The 24,989-nt window shown below is 36.5% G+C and overlaps 1 non-coding gene and 2 pseudogenes across 1 annotated transcript; 1 reads left to right on the forward strand and 2 right to left on the reverse strand.

Annotated features, from left to right (window-relative positions):
- The window catches only part of LOC122229619, a 95,082-nt pseudogene that overhangs the window by 62,032 nt on the left and 8,061 nt on the right, over nt 1–24,989 (reverse strand).
- Nucleotides 9,033–9,164, forward strand: LOC122199034. The gene has a single exon (XR_006193306.1). It is a non-coding gene; the product is annotated as a small nucleolar RNA SNORA72 (small nucleolar RNA).
- On the reverse strand, nt 11,605–24,890 carry LOC122229321 (annotated as a pseudogene).

Here is a 24,989-nt window from a genome sequence, read left to right on the forward strand (position 1 = left end):
TGTGCCAGTACCATACTGTTTTGATTACTATATATTTGCAGTATACTTTGAAATCTGGAATTGTGATACTTCCAGCTTTCTTCTTCTTAAGATTGTTTTGGCTATTTGGGGTCTTTTGTGGTTACATACAAATTTTTAGGATTATTTGTTCTAGTTCTGTATAAAATGCTGTTGGTATTTTGATAGGGATTGCACTGAATTTGTAGATTGCTGGGGCATATGGGTGGCTCAGTTGGTTGAGCATCCAACTCTTAATTTCAGTTCAGGTCATGATCCCAGAGTCATGGTACTTAGCCCCATGTTGGGCTCCATGCTGAGCACGGGGTACTATGGACATTTTAACAATATTAATTCTTCTAAGATGATACATATATTTCCATTTACTTGTATCATATTCAATTTTTTTCATCCCTGTCTTACACTTTTCAGAATACAGGTCTTTCACTTTCTTGGTTAAATTTATTACTAGGTATTTATTCTTTTTGATACAATTGTAAATTAGATTAGTTTCTTAATTTCTCTCTCTGCTACTTTGTAATTAGTGCATAGAAATGCAACAGATTTCTGTATATTAATTATGTATCCTACAACTTTACTGAATTCATTTACTATTCTAATATTATTTTTGGTGGAGACTTTGGGTTTCATATCATCTGCTAATAGTGACAGTTTTACTTCTTCCTTACCATTTGGATGATTTAATTCTTTTTATTGTTTGATTGCTGTAGCTAGGACTTGCAGTACTATGTTGAATGAAAGTGGTGAGAGTGGACATCCTTCTCTTGATCTTAGAGGAAAAGCTTTCAGATTTTCACCATTAAGTATGATGTTAGCTGTGGGTATGTCATATATGGCTTTTATTATATTAAGGTATGTATACCTACTTTGTGGAGAGCTTTTTACCATGAATAATATTGAATTTTATTAAATGTTTTTTTTGCATCTATTAAGACTGTATGGCTTTTTTATCCTTCATTTTGCTAATGTGGTGTATCACATGATTTGTGGATATTGAATCATCCTTGCATCCTTGGAATAAATCCCACTTGATTGTGGTGAATGATCCTCTTAATGTATTGTTGAATTCAGTTACCAATATTTTGTGGAAGATTTTTGCATCTCTGTCCATCAGGGATGGATGGATATATATATATATATACATATATACATATATATATATATATATACATATACATATACATATTATATATATATACATATTTATATATATATACATATATATATATACGTATATATATATATATATTTTTTTTTTGGTAGTGTCTTTGTCTGGTTTTGGTATCAGGGTAATGGTGGGCTTATAGAATGAATTTATAAGCATTCCTTCCTTTTCTACTTTTTTTTGGAATAGTTTGAGAAGGATAGATATTAACTCTTCTTTAAATGTTTGGTAGAGGGCGCTGGGTGGCTCAGTCAGTTAAGCATCTGACTTTGGCTCAGGTCATGATCTCACAGTTCACGAGTTTGAGCTCCAAGTCAGGCTCTGGACTGGCAGCTCAAGGCCTGGAGTCTGCTTTGGATTCTGTCTGTCTCTCTCTTTCTCTCTGTCCCTCCCCCACTTGTGCTCTGTCTCTCTCTCTCAAAAATAAACATTAAAAACATTTGTTTAAATGTTTGGTAGAATTCACTTGTGAAGCCATATGGTCCTAGATTTTTTGTTGGGAGTTTTGTTTTGTTTGTTTGTTTGTTTTACTGATTCAATTTCATTCCTATTAGTCAGTTCAGATTATCTATTACTTCTGGATTCAGTCTCAGAAGATTGTATGTTTCCAAGAATTTATCAATTTTTTCTAGTTTGTCCAATTTGTTGGCATATAATTTTTCATAGTAGTCTAATAATCCCTTCTTTGTATTGCTGTGGTGGCACTTGTAACTTCTTTCATTTTTTATTTTATTTATTTGAGTCCTTGCTTTTTTTCCTCTTGATAAGTCTGGCTAAAGTATTATCTATTCATTTATCTTTTCAAAGAACAAGCTCTTAGTTTCATTGATCTTTTCTATTGTTGTTTTGTCTCTATTTTATTTATTCCCATTTTGATCTTTGTTGTTTCCTTCCTTCTACCAACTTTGGGCTTTGTTGTGATTTCTTTTTCCAGATCCTTTATGTGTAAGGTTAGATTGCTTATTTGAGATTTGTTTGTTTGTTTGTTTCTTGAGGTAGGTCTGAATTACTATAAACTTCCCTCTTAAAATTGCTTTCACTGAGTCCCAAAGATAGTGACCTGTTGTTTCCATTTTCATTTATCTCCAAATATTTTTTTTTATGTCTTTGGTTTCTTTTTGGCCCATTGGTTGTTGAGTAGTATGCTGTTTAGACTCCATGCATTTGTATTCCTTCTAGTTTTTTTTTTTTTTTTTTCTTGTAATTGATTTCTGGTTTCAAGCTGTTGTGGTTGGAAAAGCCGCTTGATATGATTTCAACCTTCTTCAATTTATTGAGACTTGTTTCATAGCCTAATATGTGATCTAGCCTGGAAAATGTTTCATGTGCCTTGAAAAGAATATGTATTCTGCTGTTTGGTTGGAATGTTCAGTATTATTTATTGACTTCATCTGGTCTAATATGTTATTCAAAGCCACTCTTTCCTTATTGATTTCTTTGTCTAGATGACCTATCCACTGATGCAAGTAAGGTGTTAAAGTCCCCTACTATTATTGTATTATTATCATTTCTCCCTTTATGTCCGTTAATATTTGCTTTATATATTTTGGTGATTCTATGTTGGGTGCATAGATATTTACAATTGTTATAACCTCTTGTTAGATCATTCCCTTTATCATTATGTAATGTCCTTTGTCTCTTGTTACAGTCTTTGTTTCGTCTATTTTGTCTGATATAAGTATTGCTATCCCAGTTTTTGTTTTTGCTTTTTTTTTTTTTTTTTTTGCTTCCATTTGCATGGAATATCTTTTCCCATACCTTTCACTTTCAGTCTGTGTGTGTCTCTAGGTCTAAAGTGAGTCTCTTGTAAGCAGTGTATAGATAGGTCTTGTATTTTAACCAACTAAACTCACCCTATTTCTTTGGATAGGAACATTTAGTCCATTTATATTCAAGGTTATTAATAATAGGTATGAACTTGTTGCCATTTTGTTAATTGTTTTCTGGTTGTTTTTGTAGTTCTCTGTTCCTTTCTTCTTCTCTCTCTGCCCTTGAGGTTTGATGACTTTCTTTAATGTTATGCTGGGATTCCTTTCTCTTGTTGTGTGTATGTGCATGTATTACAGGTTTTTGGATTTTATTTACCAAGAGGTTCATATATAACATCCTATGTATAGAGCAGTCTATATTAAGTTGATAGTTGCTTAAGTTCGAACACATTCTAAGAGCACTACATTTTTATTCCCCCTCCACATTTTATGTATTTGATGCCACATTTTACATCTTTATTTTGTGTATCTCGAGTAATTTTGGTAGATATAATTGATTTTACTACTTGTGTCTTTTAACCTTCATACTAGCATTATAAGTGATTGATCTACTACCCCTTTACAACCTGGATGTCTGTATCCTTCCCCAGGTTAGGAAGTTTTCAGCTATGACTTTTTTTTTTAATTTTTTTAACCTTTATTTATTATTGAGAGACAGAGAGAAACAGAGCATGAGCATGGGAGGGGCAGAGAGAGGAGGAGACACAGAATCTGAAGCAGGCTCCAAGCTCTGAGCTGTCAGCACAGAGTCCGTCGTGGAGCTCGAACCCCCAAATCACGAGATCATGACCTGAGCCGAAGTCAGACACTTAACCCACTGAGCCACCCAGGTGCCCCTTCAGCTATTACTTCTTAAAATAAGTTTTCTGCCCTCTTCTCTCTCTCTTCTCCTTCTAGGGCCCCTATAATGCACATGGTAGTATACTTGATGTTGTTTCATCCTAACTTATCCTCACTTTTTACTTCTTTTTTTCTTTTTGATGTTCAGAGTGGTTGCTTTCAACTTCCCTGTCTTCCAGAGTGCTGAACTATTCTTCTGCATCCTCAAATCTATTATTCGCTCTAGTGTGTTTTTCAGCTCAGTTATTATTTTCTTCAGCTCTGATAGGTTCTTTTAAAATTTTTTTTTTTTAAATCTCTTTGTTGAAGTTCTCACTGATTTCATTCACTCTTCTCTCATCTGTTGAGTATCTTTATCACCATTACTTTGAACTCTTTATCAGGTAGATTGCAATTCTCCATCTCCATTTAGCTCTTTTTCTGGGGGTTCATCTTGTTCTTCTATTTTGGAACATATTCCACTATCTCCTCATTTTGCCTCTCTGTTTTTGCATATTAGTTAAGTCACCTATATCTCCTGGTCTTGAAAGTAGTGGCCTGTATAGAAGTCCTGTTGTGGCCAGTAGTGCATTTCCTCTTGGTCACAGAACCTGGTGCTCCAGGGGGTCCTCTATGCGGGCTGTGTGAGCCCTCTTGTTGTGGGTGGGCTGAAACTGCTATGGACACACTGGTAGGTTGAACTGCCCCCAGCTTGGCTGTCAGCAATGACTGGTCAAGATTGATGTGGGCACACTGGCTGCCATGTCTTGCCCCAATCCCTGCATTGCCAGCTGAGAGGCCAGGCTGTGGCTACTGCAGGAGTGCTGGTTGGTGGGGCTAGGTCCCCCTCTCCGTGGGTCAGGAGTCACTCTGGACAGGTGCCAATATCAGCTCCAACTCCCCACTGGGTGTGGCAGGTGGTAGTCACTCTGGGAAGTCATTAGTCCCAAATGAGTATGCTTACTAGGTATGGCAATGTAGAAGGCACTTTGGACACCTGCCATAGCAGGCAGGTTGGGTGTGGTAGGTCTAAAGGGGAAAGCTGGGGTGGGGCAAGTGGTGTTGACAAGGTAAATGGAGGATGTCAGAACTGCCTCCCACAGGTGTTTGACTAGAAAGGCTGAAGGGAGACAAGAAAAATGGTGCCCACTAGCCCTTCCATTCCACGAGAAAGCTCCTGCAGATCCCTGTCCCTCTGGCACATGTCCTAAATTATTCAACAAATCTTTCACATATAACCCAGGTGCTTTTCAAATTGCTACTTCTGTGCCAGATCTTGGAACAAGTGATACACTGCACTGGCTCTTTAAGAGCAGAGTTATAGCCATCTACTTCTCCCAGAGTTAAGCCCAGCTACTTTCCAAAGCTCCTGGAGTTAAGCCCTGCTGATTTTCAAAGACAGACATTATCATAGCTCATCTTCCTTGTGCAGGTCCCCAAGGCTGGAGGTGCCCAGTGTGGTACTTGACCCCTTTGCTCCTCTGTGCCTCTGATGTCCCTCCTACTTGTGGGTTGCCACACCAGGGGTTTGGTTGGCAACAGAATCTCTGCCTCTCCTACCCTTTTTGATGTAGTCTTCCTTTTAAGTCTTTAGCTGTGGATAGTCTGTTCTACCAGTTTTCAGGTCATTTTTAGAGTGAGTTGCATTACACGTAGCTGTTGCCTCAGTGTGTCTGTGGGAGGATGTGAATTCGGAGGCCTCCTACTCTGCCATCTTCCCTGGCTCTCTTCCTAATCTACTCTGATAAGGGCATCAGTCATATTAGATTACAGCCCATCCTAATGACTCCATTTCAACTTAATTACCGCTTTAAAGTCCCCATCTCCAAATATAGTCACATTCTGAAATACTAGGGGTTAGGACTTCAACATATGAACTTGTGGGTGGGGGGAACACAGTTCAGCCCATAGCACCATGGCAGGACTAATACTGTGTCTCCACCTGTTCCTCTCTGCATACACTTATGTTGTGACCTAAGCCTTTGGCTACATGCCCTTCACTGACAAAACTCAGAGCTCCATTCAGTTTGTTGCAATCTGTCACTCGTCTCTGAGTCTCCAGACACTGACCTTAACTACCAGTTTCCAGTTATTAAAGAAGTTGAATACACTGTAAATTTGGGGGGAAACAACTTATTAACAAAACAAACTTTTCCTAGAGAAGAACCAGATGGCTAAGGACAAATTCAAGCCCACTGATCTATTTATTGTATTTGGCCACATTGTTGTTGTTTTATGAAATCAAGAGATTTTATTTTTTTTAATCTGCAGTTTTGATTCTTTGAAAAATGCAGATATATGGCAACTCAAGGCTGTGTAGCAATAGTTAGCTTGGATGTATTACCAGCTGCCATATTTATTTCTTTTTTAAATTTTTATTATTTATTTTAATATCATAATTAATTCTCATGTACCTGGTACATAACTAGCAATTATTAAAATGTTCCCAATTTCATTTCACCTATCCCTCTCCATGGTTTGCTTTTTGCTTAAATATTTTTAAAGCAAATCCCAGACATTTTAGTATGCCTTTGTAACTGAAAAAGATTTTTTTAACATAACCACTATGCCATTATTATATCTTTAAAAATAAGCAATAATTCCTTAATAATATTTAATATACAGTATATATTCATATTTTCTTATCTCAAAATTGTATTTTTTATAGTTAGTTTGTTCCAATTAAGATTCAAAATTACTAACCACATTTGATTGTTATGTCTCTTAAAATCCTTTTAAAATATCATTTAATTGATAAAACTGGGTCATTTATCTTATAGAATGGCCCAGATTTAGAATTTGGCTGGTTGTTTCCTTGTGGCATCATTTGATTTGTTCTTCTGTCTTTCATATTTCCTATAAACTGGTAGTTTGGCCCAAAGTAGCACTGTACAACCTCACTTTCTGCAGGAAGGCATATTTTCTATGTCTATGCTGGCCAGCAGACTAGCCCTGACTGCATGTGATGAGTAAGCCCTTGAAATAACTGAGGTACTGAATTTTCCAGCCTGCCATGTAGCTATCTGTGGCTATGAACTAACATTTAGTGGACAGAAGGAAGTGATGGACTCAACTTCTGGATCTCGCCTTTAAAGGGAAGGGAGTCAGTTTTCACTCTCCCTTCTTCAGGCTTCTGCCTGACATGTGAATGTAGTGATGAGTATAAAACACTAGTAAGCATGCAAGCAATATTCTAGAGATGACAGAGCAATTAGAATAAACCCGGACCCCCAATATCATATCAACCCCAGACTGTTTATGTTTAAAATATTATGGGAGACTAAAACTTCTATCTTACTTAAGCCACTGTGAATTTGGAACTTACTACAAAGCCAACAGACTCACTAATACATATCCCATTTAACTTATCACAGAAGCCCACGGGGACAGGAAAAGGCTCTTAATAACCATGTGCACAGGAGTACTGTTTCTATGGATGTCAGTCATCCTTCTCCCTCACCTGCTAGGTGTGTCTTCAATTATCTAATAGGCGAAGTACCAATAGGTTTTGCAGGGATGGCATATGCATGAGCTCAATAAGGAATCTTCCCTTACAGAGGCCAGCCCTGCCAATGTTGAGTACCTAATTTTCTAGCAGGGTAGCAAATCCTGGCACTAGGATGGTACCATTCCTCTAGGGTCCTGACAGCTAGCTACCTGTTGCCAGGCTGATTTTATTTGACCCCTTTCATCATGTAGACCATACCAAGAATAAATGCTTAAATTTGCATTTGAATAGGCTTCCCCTATCCATCATCCTTCTGCCAGGACTAACATCTGTTTACTTACTGAACATCCTATACCAATATGCTTTCTTAGTCAATATTGCCTCTAAACAAAAATTTGCTTTATTTATTTATTTATTTTAATGTGTATTTATTTTTGAAAGAGAGAGAGACAGAGCATGAGCAGGGGAGGGGCAAAGAGAGAGGAAGACACAGAATCTGAAGCAGGGTGCAGGCTCTGAGCTGTCACCACAGAGCCCAACGCGGGGCTCGAAGTCACGAGCTGTGAGATCATGACCTGAGCCGAAGTCAGATGCTTAACCGACTGAGCCACCCAGGCACCCCTACACAAAAATGTATTTAATGACAAAAAAATGTAAAGGAGTAATATAATGCTCCTGCTATTCTTATCACGTACTCTGGCCTTAAAGAACAGAACTGTAGAGGGGTACCTGGGTGGCTCAGTTGGTTGAGGATCCAACTCTTGGTTTCAGCTCAGGTCATGATCCCAGGATTGTGGGATTGAATCCTGTGTCAGGCTCTGCACTGAGTGTGGAACCTGCTTGAGATTCTCTCTCTCACCAAAAAGAAAAAAGAAAAAGAAAACAAAAGAAAAAGAAAAAGAAAAAGAAAAAAAGAACAGAACAGTAGAATGGTAAAGAAGGGAAATCATTAACACCAAACTAAGACTGCATAACCATTTGTGAAAATGAGAACAAGACCTGTACTATATTTCCTTGACTGGGCAACTGGCCATCAGAATAATATTTACATCTCCCAGTTTTCCTTGCAACTGTCTATGGTTCTGAACTAAGATTTAACGGATAGAGGAAGTGATAGATTCAACTTCTGGGTCATGCCTGTAAAGGGAAGGTAATAGTTTTCACTTCTCCTTCTTCCGACTTCAGACTTCTGCCTGGCATGCAAAAGTAGTACCAGAAGATTAAATATTTGCCCCTTCCCCTTATTTTCTTAAGAATTAGCATAATTTAAACAAGATCCCTAACCTCTTTCCTCTTCCTTTTCCCCTAAGGGAAAAGTTAGTTGCTTTTCCCCTAAGTTGCTTATAGCAACTAAGTTGCTTATAGCCTTCAAACCTCTTTGCGAGAATTCTTCAAAAGAATTTTTTAAAAACATTGTTGTACAATTTTAGGTAACCTAAAATTTTTCGGCATGAGCTTAAGGGGTTAAAATTTGTGGCAATTATATATATTGACATTTTTAAATAAAATACATCATTCTTTTAAGTAAATTCACTACAAACTCAACAGTATAGTAATTTGAAAGCTACTAACATCCATTTAAAAATATATGAACAACCTCTCTCAATTTTTTAATTCCAGTGTAGTTAACATACAGTATTATAGTAAGTTTCAGGTGTACAATATAGTGATTCAACAATTCTATACATTATTCAGTGCTCATCACGGTAAGTGCACTCTTACTCTCCTTCACCTATTCTACCCAACCCCACCCCCACTGCCCATCTGGTAGCCATCAGTTTTGAACAAGCTCTTTTTCAAAAGTCAAAAGTGTCTGCAAATATTTTCGCTCTTCTGATTTTGCAATAATTCTTGCAGGCTAAACATCTGCTATATTAAGACCGTGCATGTGTCCCCAGACCTAGTTATTTCCCTAAGTCTGGTTTTATCAATGCTGGTGATAAACCAAGTCTGACTCATAAAATAAAACTTATGTAGGAGATGTCTCTGACTCTAGGTATTTGATCATCCTTGAAAATGAAAGCAAAGCAAGAGTAATAACTTTTGAAGATAACCACTGCTAATTTGATGATTACCAGTTGCTATTAAATGAATTATAAAACTAAAAAGTAATTAAAAAAATAAAAGTCAAAAGTTTTAGATCATTATTTTTCTCCTTGAATTCATATTTGCATTCAACTTCCTTCACAAAATTTTATCCTCACGTATTATATGTTTATGCTTGAGTGTCATATATTGACCATCATTTTCCTACTCTGTGTCACGAAACCACATATATATATTGAAATTAATGTTTTTAGATTCTCTGTAATACAAGACTCTAAGGTTAAAAAAATGTCTCCTAGAATGACTCAACCTTACAATTGTTAAATAAACACAATGACCAAAACAACATACAAAAATATTTTGATGAAAAATAATAAATATAAAAATAAAAGATTTATTAGACATTCATCTCTTATTGAATTAGAGAATTTTAAACTATATAGCAATGGATTTATAGATGAAAAATACTCATTAGTAGAAGGAGAAAGGGCACAGCATCAATTATATTCAAATTTTTAAATCTCTATAGATTTTATTTCTGAGAAGTGCTATTCCTATTAATGAGTAGACAGGAATAGAGTGAGTTTTGTTCTAGTGCTATCATTTCATTCTTTGAATTCCTCCTGAGTTTTTATTTTTTTTAATTTTAATTGTTTTAATGTTTATTCATTTTGAGAGACAGAGAGAGAGAGAGAGAGTGAGCACAAGCACAAGTAGAAGAGGGGCAGAGAGAAAAGGAGAGAGAATCTCAAGCAGGCTCTGCACGGTCAGTGCAGAGCAGGATGTGGGGCTCGATCTCATGATCCGAGCTGAAATCAAGTGTCTAATGCTTAACCAACTGAGTTACCCAGGTACCCCCTCCTGAGTTATTTTTTAAAAATCACATGGTATCTATCATGAAAAATAATTTTAAGAATCCAATAGCTGACAACACTGACAATTAGGTCCTCCTTCAACATTACTGCAAGTAAAGAATTACAGACCACTTGAGTTGCAAAGGACTTTTTAAACCCAATCATTAAAGTTACTTACTTTCTCATTTCTGGAAACTACGCTTAAAACCTTAACCCATACTTACTAAATGACTATTAAGTATTCCTGTTTTTTTTTTTTTTTTAGAAATACCTTAGTTTTCAAGCTCTAATTGGACAGAATGGTTCCCCATAAAAGTGGAAATTTCACATTATGGTTTTTTACTATTAACTAAAAACTATATTAATACAAAACTTCAATATTTGATAGTCTGAAAGTGCCTTAAAAAGGTAACAGATATACGAAGAAATGGATACTGATATGACATTATATGCATGGATACTAGAATACACCTAGATTTCTCTTTATATACATACATAGTTTCATTTCCCTTTTTTTTCCTAAGCAATCTCCACTCCCAAAGTGGGGCTCGAACTCCCGACCCCAAGATCAAGAGTCACATATTCTACAGACTGAGCCATCCAGGCACCCCACATGCAACTGCATTTAATGTCTGAAAATGACAGTTGGTAAGCATACATTTGACAGAATTAGAACAGCAAATCATCATTTGCAAAACAAGGAACTAATCTTGGTTGAATACAATATTTAACTTGGGGCATTACATCCTGACTCCATTTGGATAACACTTATCATAAATGCAGTTTCTAAGAGTACATTTTAATCTATTTTGTAAACATTAACAAATTTAATCTATTTTGTGCAAATTAACAACCAAATAAAAGAAAAATGTTGGGTTACTAGCAAAGCAGATCTAAAGAAAGCAATTTCAGCGAATGCTGTTAAATGCATTACTCCTAAAAATTCATAACACATTCCTGTTAGTTAATATATATCTAATTAGTACCTTTTAGGAATAAACAAATGAGCGGAGAAGTGGTTAATGAGTGACAGCCAGCAGACTTCACTTTAAGGAAAAATAAATACAGATATAGAGTAAACAATACTATTGTTAAATGTTAATGAAAATGATTCTTTTACCAGTCTGAATAAGTGTTTAACAAAAGACAAAATACGTACTCATCCCCAATTCATTTTATGAACCCCATCAAAATTTTACCAGTCTAGATGCTCAATAATTTAAAATCTCCATCTTGACACACATACAACTTCTATAACTGGTATAGAGGTCACAGACTTAGAATGTTCTACAGGATTTTGTCTTCAATTTCCCAGTTTACTCTTAGTGAGGAGACAAAGGCAGATGTGTATTATTATGGGTTCACCATTCTTTTTCTCTTGACATTAGTATGTTTTGTTTTATATTTTCTCTGAAGATATCAACTAAAATCTTTTCGGTAATTTCTAAAGTTTCTAGTTCTTCACAGAAATGTTACATTCGTATTTCAGGGTTTCCTCCCAGACATTTCCAAGGTTATTGGCTCACCACAATATGGACATTCACCAAAAATGATGTTAAAACTCTGTCTACTAGTCAGTAGTCCTCTTAACCACTCATAGAAGAAAATTTGAAGCTGTCCACGTTGGGAATTATGACACACTTGATTAGGAATGGCACTATCCAGTTGATAGGCATAATAGATCTCACAATCCATAGAAAAATCAGATTTTTCCAGGACACCATGAGCTGGAAAATCTATTTCTAAAACATTTTTCAAATTTTGTAACAATTTTCTGGATTCCACAAATGTATGTTTCCACATAGCTTAATTCCCAGAGATTTTACCATATGGTCAGCTCCAAGAAAGCAGCACTCAGGAAGTGCAGTAGAATGCTTCATGTCTACTTCTATATTTATTGAAGCATTATTCCTTAATGCAACTCTGCATGCTGTCGTAGTCCATGTAGACTCTTCTGGCTCAAATCCCCAAGTCTTCTCACTGATTTCATCCATAACACCCCAGAATGCCTTCAGTGATTCTGACACTGACAAAAAACTGACTTTGAATGTTTATTAAGGAGCTCTGTGGCATCCAAGAAACATAAAATAAAACACCTATTCATCCTCAATATCTGTTCCTTTGCTTTGAAGATATAATATTGATCCAATTCTTAGAAGTAAAAATGAAATTTTTTGCTTCCTTTTTCTTGAATATTTGAAAAACATGCCACTGAGACATACACAAAGGCACAAGTGCATGAAATTAACCACCAAGCTTACCAAGAGTGGTATAAATGCAGAGAGCTTGCTTCTAAGCACATGGATATTTCTCGAATTGGTCTTATCATATCTTGAGTGTACAAGTTAAGGAAAAGAACCTTGTCATGGGTTTGTCACCCAGGAGAGATAAGGTGCCAGAGCCCCCGAATTTCCTGCTAATGGTCAAGGGACTCTCTCACAGAAAATTAATTCTTTTTAAAAGAGTCAGGGGATAAAAGGGACTAAGTCATTGAATGAAAATTGCCATTTCTCCTGTTTCTAATACTCCGTTTCTAAAAAAAAATTTTTTTAATGTTTTACTTTTGAGAGAGAGAGAGAGAAAGCTGCAGAGGGGCACAGAGAGAGGGAGATACAGAATCCAAAGCAGGCTCCAGGCTCCAAGCTGTCAGCACAGAGCCTGACACGGGGCTCAAACTCATGAACCGTGAGATCATGACCTGAGCTGAAGTTGGACGCTTAACTGAGCCACCCAGGCGCCCCATCAAATACTGTTTCTAATATTCTGTTTCTAATGTCATGTTTCACTCTCCACTGAAAAACACATGAGATAGCAAAAGACACAAAGCTTTCCTGTGGGTTATAAAGGTACCTTGATTAAAGAAAGCTTCTCTAACACCAATGACAATAGCCAAATTATGGAAAGAGCCCAAATGTCCATCAACTGATGAATGGATAAAGATGTGGTTTATATATTCAATGGAATACTACTTGGCAATGAGAAAGAATGAAACCTTGCCATTTGCAACAATATGGATGGAACTGGAGAGTATTATGATAAGTGAAATAAGTCAGTTAGAGAAAGACAGATATCATATGTTTTCACTCATGTGGAATTTGAGAAACTTAACAGAAGACAATGGGGGAAGGAAAGGGGGAAAAATAGTTTCAGAGAGGGAGGCAAACCCATAAGAGACTCTTAAATACAGACAGCAAACTGAGGGTTGATGGGGAGGGCAGGGAAGAGGGGAAAATGGGTGATGGGCATTGAGGAGGGCACTTTTTGGGATGAGCACTGGGTGTTGTATGGAAGCGATGAATCTTAGGAATCTACTCCCAAAGCCAAGAGCACACTGTATACACTGTATGTTAGCTAACTTGACAATATATTATATTTAAAAAATAAAAATAAAAATAAAATAAAATAAAATAAAATATAAAATAGCATAGCTTGTAGTTTGGTCCTTCTGAGGTTTTACTACCTGGTAGATGCAACATAGTAATAAGATCTGTGATGGGGGAAAGGTATAGTTGTAAAGTAAGTAAAGTCTACTGTAAAGGAGGAGACAGGAAAGTCGGGAGAGGTAAGAGTCCTCTAACTCAAACACATCTTAGGCAAACCAATTACAAGAAAGACTCCATATTGAAGCTGAGTCTCCGGACATTGATGCTCTCAGAACTTTTCATGCTGGAGTGAGTACCCCTAGGAAGGTTTTATGTATCTCTAAATGTACTTGCACCCCAGTTTAAAAACCACCATTATTTAGCATGTGTTAGTGATGATTAAAATTTTCCAGCTAATTCATGGGCTGTAGAGTATCTAAGGGTATCTGACAGAACTGGAAGAGTAGGCATGCTCTAGGAAATCCTTGGCTTACAGGTATATGGTCCTATGGTAATACCGCTAGATCAATAAAGGGACACAAATTTATATCATTTTCTATTGGGAAGGGGTGGCTGCAGTTTTGGGTGGGGGAACTGCATCATTCAGAGATAGGAGAGCTTCAGATGTATGAAATGGGTTGATGGGCATAGTGGAGAAGACAGTTTTCAAAGTACTGTTCAGCTTACAATACCTTATGTTTCTTTGGAAACTTCCCTTGATACATAAGGTTCAGTACTCATCGATCATATCTATAATACACAAACGTGTGCCCCCAAGAATAGATAATCGATTCTGGGATTGATACCCATAAACTGAGCCAATTAAATCTTCCAAGGAATTTGAAATTTTGGACAAAATTCACTCAGAACGTGAATTGTTAGACCTAAGTCACCTTAATGGCAGAATGCTTTAAAAAATATCTATTTCTTGAAGCTTCCTGATTTCTGACATTCCAGAGGTTAAGGTTTTCAGTAGTTCCTTATAATTCATGCAATAATACAGCATTCCTCTTAGTACCGTTTTTAAAATTTAGGTAGTGCTACATAAATAAGTAGATCAATGAAACAGAATGGAATCCAGAAATAGATACAAATATGTATGAGAATTTAAAGTATTATAAAGGTAGCATTCTAGACATTAGTAGAGAAAAGAAGTGTTCAATAAATGGTGTAGAGATAACCTCATTCCTTTTACCAAGATAAATTTAAGATAGATCAAATACCTCAATGAAAAAAAAATTCATTAATTATGTCAGGAGGATTTTCCTGGTTTGTTTTCTTCCAAGATTTCATTCAAGGTATGATTTGGGAGGCTGCCTTTTGGGGAGTTATACAAATTTTGCAACTGAATTCATGCCGAGTGAAGATCTGGGGCCATGGATAGTTGACTGAAATTCATAGGCTATTGCTCTGATTTAGAAATTTGTTGGTAATGTGCTTCCATATTTTTTTATGTGTGTGGTTATCATTTACTTACTATCCTCTCTATTCTCCACCCGCCCCCCGACCCCCATCCATAGCTAGCTCCAGACCATTTGGAAGTTAAAACTTTTTAAATCTATTCTTTGCTAGTGAGTTTACTCCTTTTTCTAGTTGAAGATTCTTAGGAGAACACAGTAAGGTGTTCTGCTTTTACTGCAGCCACCAAATATTTAAAACAACTTCAGTCTGGGGCATAGAAGCATCTGGCCTTTTCAAGCTCCAAAATAGAGTGGTCATAACTTGGATTGCAGGCCACAATAGAAGGACCTTCCTGTATTTCCAGACTGAGTCACATTCAAGTTTGGTTACTGTTACTAATTTGGGGGTAGGGGGACAAACTACTTTATAGGTGGTGCTGCGTTTTTTCCAGGCACGAAATATCTGTTTGTCTTTTTGTGATGGTGGCAGCCACTGATGCTCAATGCTTAGATTCAATAATTCATTACAGATGGCCAAAAAAATGTTGATATTCAAATTCTATTCTTTCTTCTTCAGCTATCTCATGGACTTCTTCCATAAAAAGAAAATTCACATCATCTACTATTTGATTACCTAGTGTTACAGTTTATACAGGAAAGGCAGGATAAATGCTTGGTTGTTTTCTCTTATTTATCAATTTTCAAAATAAAGAGTTGATTTCCGAGCATCCTTCAGTGATGACCAATTAATTTTTTGGATCAGGGTGAAATCATGGATTTAAATATATTTGGTGTGTTTTGTTCTTATTGTTCTTAGTGATACCCAAGTTATTCCATCTCTAGTCAGCAGGAGCCAGTGACAATACCATCAATGTGATGACTGGAGAGAGGTACAAAATCGCATATGCTCTCCACATTCTCATGCCACTTCTTTTTACAATTGTACTATATCTCCATTGTCAGAGCATTCAGCCATTACATACTACATTCTCTGCCTTACATCTCTCACTTAGTCTTAGTTCCGCGTAGAAGTTAAATGCTTATCAAGTCATTTTATCAATGTCACTTTAAGTGTTTTACTTATTTTAATCCCCTTCTCCAGTAGACTCATCAAGAATACTATTCCCTGAGTTCTTATGCTGATGACAGCGTGTATGGATATAAAATTCTTGCCTCATATTTTCCTGCTTTGAGTATCTTAAATATATTACTTACTTTTCTTTAAGAATAAAGTGTTGATGTTGAAAATGTAAAGACAATATTCCTTTCTTCCCTATATAAATGACTTGGGCTATTTCTCTAAGTACCTAAAGGAATTTTTATTTCTTTCCCTTTAAAGTCCAATAATTTCACTAGACTGTATCTCAGTGGTGGTCATTCTGGTCAGCTTTATCAGATAAACTGAGTGCCCTCTCAATATTTCATTTTAATTCTCATTTCAGTGTCTCAAATTACAGATTTCAGGGTTTTTTTCTTTGTCAAGATTTTCCTCAGATATTACTAATTATGTTGACCTTCTCTGCCTGTCTCACTGTTTATATTTTTTAAGTTTATTTATTTTGAAAGAGAAAGAGAGAGCTGGCATGCACGAGTGGGGAAGGTGCAGAGAGAGAGGGACAGAGAGAATCCCAAGCAGGCTCTGCACTGCCAGCCCAGAGCCTAAAGGAGGGCTCAATCCCATGAACCCATGAGATCATGACCTGAAGTCAAGAGTCAGACGCTTAACCAACTGAGCAACCCAGGTGCACTGTCTTATTGGTTTTTGACTCCTTTTCATCTCTCTCTCTTTGTGATTTTTAAAAATTTCCCTTCGTTTCATCTTCCATTGAGGCATTATTTTGTATTCTTTTTCTAGTTTTGATTTTGTTTCAGTTCTCCATTTCTATCTTAACACGTGAAAGTAATAAATGTTCTATAAACTCAAATTTATGATACTTACCTAGTATGCAGACAATAAAAACAAAGGTGAACATAAAATTAGTAAACATAAAATTTTTAAACAGGGAGCTATGGCAAACAGCAGCAGTGTATCAACCTTATCACCCAGTTTATTTCTGTATTTTGTTTTAGTTACAAAGTATTAAGAAAACTTTGGTTAACAAAGATTGGTTTAAAAAGGCACCATTTGCAACAGTTCCCAATTTGTTTTACAATCTCAAGATATTCTTTAATTGAATAGAGGATATATACCTTTAATTATAATTTTTAAAGTTTATTTATTTTGAGAGAGACAGAGACAGTGCAAGTGGGGGAGGGGCAGACAGAGAGACAGAGAGAGAGAATCCCAAGCAGGTTCCATGCTGTCAGCAAAGAGCCCCAAGCAGGAACCGAACTCAGGAAACCAGGAGATCAAGACCTGAGCCAAAACCAAGAGTCAGACACTTAACCGACTGAGCCACCCAGGCACCCCAATTAGAGGATATTAAATAGAGGATACAGAAGAAGCTGTATAATAAGGTCTACACAAAAATGCATTAATTTGATAGTAAATAATAATACATCTTGATAATCTCTAGTTTTTTGATATTAGGCATTGTGTAATATTGGTTTCAGCACATAATTTTTAAAGCTTAGATTAAAATTTAACTAAAGTATAATTGATATCCAATGTTGTATTAGTTTCAGGTGTACAACATAATTATTAGACAATTCTATATATTATGTAATTCTCACCACAATAACCGTAATTAACCATTTGTCACCACACAGTTATTATAATATTATTGACTATACTCCCTATGCTATACTTTTCATTCCTTGTTTATTTATAACTGGAAGTTTGTACCTCTTAATACACTTCACCTATTTTGCCCTCTCTCTGCCTCCTACAGCTATTACCAATTTTTCTCTGTATTCGAGTCTGTTTGTTTTGGTTTTTTGTTTGTTCATTTGTTTTGTTGGTTTTGTTGTTGTTTTTAGATTCCACATATAAGTGAAATCATGTGGTATTTGTCTTTCTCTGCCTGACTTATTTTGCTCAGCATAATATGTGCTAGGTCCTTCCATATGGTTGCAAATGGCAAGATTTTATTCTTTTTTATGGCTGAGTAATATTCCATTGTATACACATACCACATCCTTATCCAATCATCTATTGATGGATACTTGTTTCCAAATCTTTTGTATCTGGCTATTGTAAATGATGTGTCAATAAACGTATGAATGCATATACTTTTTTGAACTAGTATTTTGTTTTCTTTAGGTAAATACCAAGCTGTGGAATAATTGGGTTATGTGGTACTTCTCTTTTTAATTTTTTTGAGGAAAATCCATACTCTTTTCCACAGTGGCTGCACCAATTTACATTCCCACCAACAGTGTGCACAAGGGTTCTTTTTTCTCTACATCCTTACCAACACTTGTTAGTTCTTGTCTTTTTGATATTAGTCATCTGACTGTTTGAGGTAATATCTCATTGTGGTTTAATTTGCATTTCCATGATGATTAGTGATGTTGAGCACTTTGTCGTGTCTGTTTACCATTTGTATGTCTTCTTTGGAAAAATGTCTATTCAGGCCCTCTGCCCATTTTTTAACCAGATTCTTTTAATGTTAAGTTCCGCAAGTTTTTTGTATAGTTTGGATATTAACCCCTTATTGGATAATTTGCAAATATGCCCTCCCATTAAGTAGGCTGCCATTTCATTTTGTTCATTTCTTAATGATTTTCTTTTCTGAGATCCATCACGTCAAATAAAACTTATTTGTTCTTTCATTTGTTATATCATTTTCTTTGTATTCTAGCTTGATTTGAGATATTATAGTTTTTAATCTGCTTTATGAGAATGTCCTTTGGGCAAGTTTTCATCATCTATAGGAATATTATTCTCCATTTCCTGAATTTTCATAGAATTTTATCTCCCTTTTTTGTTTCTTAATTTGTATGTCAAAGTAGTTTTCCTAAACTTTTAAAAAACAATGTTGTTTTGGAATACTTTTTAGAGTTTAACTTTCTATCTAAACCTTGATGATAAGTCTATATTAGAACATTATAACTCTAGAGTTCTCTTGTTTCAATGTTTTTTCTAAAGAAAAATTGGCAAGAATATGGCAGGCTTACATTTTGAAATTTGATTGTTCCTTTCTACCTCCATCGCACTATTAAGCTGAATGTTCTTTTACTTTGACCTTTGCTGCCTGTGTCCTGCTAAATTTGGATTCTATCCCCAGATGTTTCTCGTCTTTGAAGAGTTTTGTCCCTGAAGAGAGCTTTACTTCGAGAATGTATATGGACCATATCATCCTAGCCTTTGAAGATTTTCTTGAAACCCTTTGCACTCCCCTCACAGAGAGACATGTAATATTGATTCTATCAAGGAAAGAAGAAAGAAAGATTAAGATACTAAACATGTAAATCTAAGATGAAAAAAAAGGAAGAAAGGGGTGCCTGGGTGGCTCAGCCAGTTAAGTGTCCGACTTCAACTCAGGTCATGATCTCACAGTTTGTGAGTTTGAGCCTCTCATTGGGCTCTCTGCTATCAGCACAGAGCCTGCTTCAGATCCTCTGTCTCCCTCTCTTTCTGTCCCTCCTCTGTTCTCTCTCTCTCAAAAATAAATATATTAAAAAAAAGTGAGAAAAATTCTCTGAGTAAAGTCCTTTTGTGGTTATTACAACAGTTGTCTAACAAAAACAATTAAGAAATAAGAGAAATTCCCCAAAGTTTCATGTGGAAACACCGTACTGGTTAACACTTCTAAGTAACAGAAACCACCTCTAGCTGAAATTTAAACAAGATAATTTATCATAAAAACGCAGAGCTGATTCAAATGGTCCAAGAGTAGGAAGCAGCCAAGCCAGAGTCTTTCTTCCTCCACCCCTACCTCCACCCCTTAGTTTTCAACTCTGCTTCAATCTCTGCATCTCCTTTTTTCCTCCTCTCTTATTACACACTGGTTTAGTCTACTTCCTGCTTCACAAGGCGGAAAGTGTCCGTTGATACCTGAGTTTCCAATTCCCCTGTTCCCAAAATAAGCCTAGAATTTCTAGTCTACATTCCAAAGGCCATCAGAGAGACTCTGATTGACCCAGCTTTGATTCAAGACTATGGCCGGGGGGGGCGGGGCAAGTTGGTAGAATAGAAGTGTCTCCACTGTGATCAAATGTTGGCATGGATTGAGCCTGAGGATAAGACAGAAGAGGGGCAGGGCAAGTGAAAAGAAGAGTCAGTTCCTGGAAAATAGGGGGCCAAACAGACAAAGCAGGTATGAAATCCATGTTTCTATTTTCATCAACATTAGCCATGTATATTTCACACATGACCTCTACCTATAAAAAGTCAGGACTAAGAAAACCTGGTTCAAAAACTAGAAGAATGAATGAGAACTAGGAGATCTTTTTTCCTCCACTTCAACATACTTTCTGAAACAAAATCAAGACTGTGAGACATACAGGGGTGTCTGGATGGCTCAGTCGGTGAAGCATCCCACTTTGGCTCAGGTCATGATCTCACAGTTTGGGAGTTCGAGCCCCACATAGGACTCTCTGCAGTTAGCACAGAGCCCGCTTTGAATCCTCTGTCCCCCCCTTCTCTCTCTGCCTCTCTCTCTCAAAAATAAATAAATGTTAAAAAAAAAAAAAAAAAAAAGACAGTGTATGTCTATACAGTTACTCCCTGGGAGGTTATGAGCAATAAAAACAACATAAAACAAAAACCCAAACTGAATTCTGAGTTTTAAAAAGGATATGCTTGCTGAGCACTGTTTTGCTACTTTTTAAGAAGCAAATTTAGATTTTCCAGTAAACTGAAAGTGATAGTACTATAAGCCTCTGAACTATTTTGTTTAAATGAAGATGGAGAGGTTAGCTACTTAACTTAATGTAAGCAAAATAGACCAAGTAAAATACATATTGTGGAAGCAAATACTTTTAAAACTTGGCTATGAGCTCCACTTGAGAAATATCAGCTATTTGAAATAATTTTGAAATAGTGAGAAAGTTTGAATCCACAAAAGAATACAAATTTCAGATCCTAGAAAATATATACTGTCAGCTGTCACTGAGTTTATTTATTGTTTTACTACTTTTTCATTTTTAAGATGAACAGAAAAATAAATCTTCTCAGCCTTTGGAAAGCAAATAATTTGAAGATAAATATCTCAATTCTTCTGTCATACTCTTGATAAAGTCTTCTTAGGAAAGATGGATATTTCTCATAAATATCTATGGTACATAATTTTTTTAAAACAAATTTGAAGTTTAAAATACATACATGAATTAACACTGTATAAAATACAGTTACAGGGTTAGACCTGAGGTGTGGCTTCCGTCATAGGAGAATCTCTCCAGATAATGAATTGTGTTTTCTCATTTTTGGTGAGGAAAGCTAGCATTTGCTTCACCATTTTCAAACCCAAAGAACCTTCCTGCAAATGTACCATGATGGTAAGGGATACTGATAACAGGGAAGGCTGTGCACCTGTGGGGGCAGGGGGTATGTGGGAACCCTCTGTACTTTCCTTTCCGTTTTGCTGCTAACCTAAAACTGCTCTAAAAAATAAAGTCTTAAAAGAAAATCTTCATGATCTTTAAAATATCCTTTGAGTTTTCTTAGATATGTAGGTGCCAGTATCTAGTGTCCCTGATTGTTTGGCTAAATTGTAAAGAAGAGGCAGATGTCTGGTAGGCCCACCAAGACTAACATCCAAATTTGCATCTGTACAACAAGCAGTGACAATTAAGCCGTGCCTTCCGCCTCGCTAATCACAGTCATAAGACACTAGCAATTGTTAAATGCATCTCAGGTTCAGAGATGTTAAAATGCTAAATTAAAAAAAAATGCAGCTTAGAAGCAACATAATTATTTCAGATGCCTCTCTGATGAGAGAAGTCATTTGAGCTGAAGGCACTGAGCCATGCAAAAATCTGGGAGAACAGCATCTAGGCAAAGGGAACAGCAGGCACAAATGTCCAGGGGTAGGATGAACTTGGGTGTATTTAACAGAAGGAAAGAAGGACAGCATGACTAGGATAAAACAAGCCATGAACAAAGAGTACTGAGTCCAGTATCGAGGCTGGTTTCAAACAGGGCAAAATGAGATGCTGTCCAAGGGTGAACACCACATATTGGATATGCGTCTACATACAATTATTAATGTCCTACATCTAAATATTGCTGAGGCAGCTACTTAACCAAAAACCTTTACTGAAGCTGAATATCACTGGATTTTGTTAAGGTTATTAATAATTGGGCTTTACAAGTCTCAGGGAGGCCCAAGCAGCTCGGGACTGAGACCACTCACCCGCTGGATTTGGACTTGGCTAGATAAATATCACTTAGAATCATCATTGTGGTACAGATTCATCCTAATTCTCTGCACATATTTCTGCTGGATAGAAGTCAGAATTTGGGACCCCCTTGAAGTCGAGGACTCAAACAAATGACCCTGACCACTGGGTCTGCCACATGAGTTTTGCAGATAGTTCATATGCACCTGAGAGGATAATGTAGTACTACAATCCAGCCAAGTCCCACCAAACCTAGCTGTGAGTCCTGGGGGGGGCTGAGCTGTGTCCACCAAAGGGGGCTTTTTTTTTCTAATTTGCACATAGTCCCCATATGGGCTAGCTTTGGCCCACCCCAACTCCCCCCTCACCTTTCTGGATTTTGTAACTATTACAAACAACTAATACAAACTATTTGCTTGTATAACACTTTCCAATTTTCACAGGGCTTTAATCTTATTCTCTTGTCACACAAGGCAATCTTCTTATCCCGATTTATAGAGAAGTGAACAAAGGATCAGCAAGACCATTTGGCTGGTGCAAGGTTTTCCCCTGAAGAGTGGCAGAATTGACTCTAAGTCACAGGTCTTCAGCTGGGGTCTCACTCTATATCCTGCTGCCTCAAGCGTGATGATGGCGGGGAGGACCATAGTGCTGGCTGAACTGATGCTCCTGGCTTAGAATGCTGCAGGGGCCTTTCTAATCATGGAAAATGCTTCTCCATCCTTTTATTTTTCACACTCACTTTTCTGCTGGGCCAGCATTTCTCTCTCTTCTTCTCCTTGCCTTTGAAAATAGAACATCTGTTATGACTGTGGTGATTTTACCTTAAAAGACAATCACCAATTTTTCCACTTCTCATGAATCTCATATTCTTCTCACAATTTGTTCATGATAGAGAAGATAAATGTGTTAAGGAAAGCAGCATAAAGATGACTTAATAGATTCAGATGTTCTTCTCTGAAGAACTTGTCCTGGCATGTATAATTGTGGTACCATCATGGAGCACATCAGGCCACAGCGTCTTCCCAATGGGTATTAATCTCTCCAGAAAACCCCCTGCCCAGATCATGCTCTTCTTTCCATGCCAGGCCTCCTTTTGGTGGAGATCTCAAAAGCCAAGGTTTGAATTCTTTCCAACTCATCCTAGAATCACTTCCTACATCAGAGTTTGAGGAAACATCCATAACCAGCTTTTCTTAGGTTGTGAGTTCTCCCTTTTGCAGAAGGCAGGAACTCTCTCACTTTACTTTTCTTCCAAATTTTTTAATTCCAGAAGTCAGAATAATATTAAAGCAGTTGTTTCTGATGCATATGGAAATGGAAACAGGTGAGTGAGAAACTTTTTACCTGCTGACTACAAAGACAGAATAAAGACAGTGAAGTGAATTTTGAATACAGTTGAATTTATTCAATGTGACCATCCATTAAGCTAAGGTTGCCTCTGTGTCTTTATGTTAAAACAGCTGTTTTTTAAAATGATGATGATAACAGGTAGAAAGTTTTTTTTTTATTTTGTTGTGCCTTTTTAACAATGTCCTTATTTGGCAAAATACGGTCACAAAGCTTTAAGAATGGAAGCTATTGTCCTAAGGTCTGTGATACAGAATGAACAAATTCTCACTGTGGAAGATACTTCCATTTTCCTCTCCTGTGTGTTTCACCCTATGGCTAGACTGGCTCAGCAATTCTCAATCTATAATGGAAGCAACCTTCTCTGCCAAAAGTTACATGCAATTATTCTGAAAATAGAAACCATATAGAACTTACATATCTATTACAAAGGAAATGGTTAAATATACCATAGAACTAGGGATATCATCCAGCAGTTAAAAGAATGAGGCTATTGTAAATGTATGACAGTTAAAGCTCTCCCTAACCAAGTATTTTATGAAGGAAGGAGTGTATTCATTATCTAGTGTATTAGTTGGAATCTCCAGAGAAATGGAATCAATAAATGTATATCCCCTAAATCTATTTACCTACATACCTACCTATTCCCTTCCTCTCTCTCTCTCCATATATATATATATATATATATATATATATATATATATCCATATATATATATATATCCATATATATATCCATATCCATATATATATATCCATATATATATATATCCACATATATATCCATATATATATATATATATATCCACATATATATCCATATATATATATATATATATATATATATATATATATATATATGAACGATTTATCATAAGGAATAGGCTCATGCAATTATGGAGGCTAAGAAGTCCGACATCAGCAAGTGGTAAACTTATGAAAAAATATTGTTTTCAAAATCACTGGGATTTCAGAATTATTGATAGGAGATTGTGGATTTATATAAGGGAAAGACAGAACCAATGAGTAATGGGTACACACTCCATTAATTAATTGATTTGTATAGAACTGATGCCCTTAGGAAATTATTTGTGTGTCTTTGCTAACTGGGGACATCGTCCTTATTACCCCTTTGTCCTATAAGGGAGAGGCAGCATTTTGCTCCTTACCACTGTCTCCTGGCTGGGACAAGCCCTTCCCTTAAACCCCCACCAGAGCTGACATAGGTTGGCAGGGAAGCTTAGCAGATGTGGTCATTTCTTACTGCTCTTAGAAGTGGCTTCTCTCAAAGATGCCACCACCAATGGAACCTTGCCTTGACTACCTCCCTGTTTGGCTCCCATCTATCTTGATGTCTCACGGTCCACGTCATACTTCCAGCAAGGACTGAAAAGGAGATAAAAGTTCTTCCTCTCCAGTTCCTGTCCATCCTCCATCCCTAAATTTTGCACCCCAATAATTTACAACTACTAGTCATGTGGATGATTGCCAGTAGAATTGTTTCCTTTCAAAAGAATCACCACCAAAGCAAGGCT

Source organism: Panthera leo, chromosome C2 (genome assembly GCF_018350215.1).
Source record: "Panthera leo isolate Ple1 chromosome C2, P.leo_Ple1_pat1.1, whole genome shotgun sequence".
NCBI lineage: Eukaryota > Metazoa > Chordata > Mammalia > Carnivora > Felidae > Panthera > Panthera leo.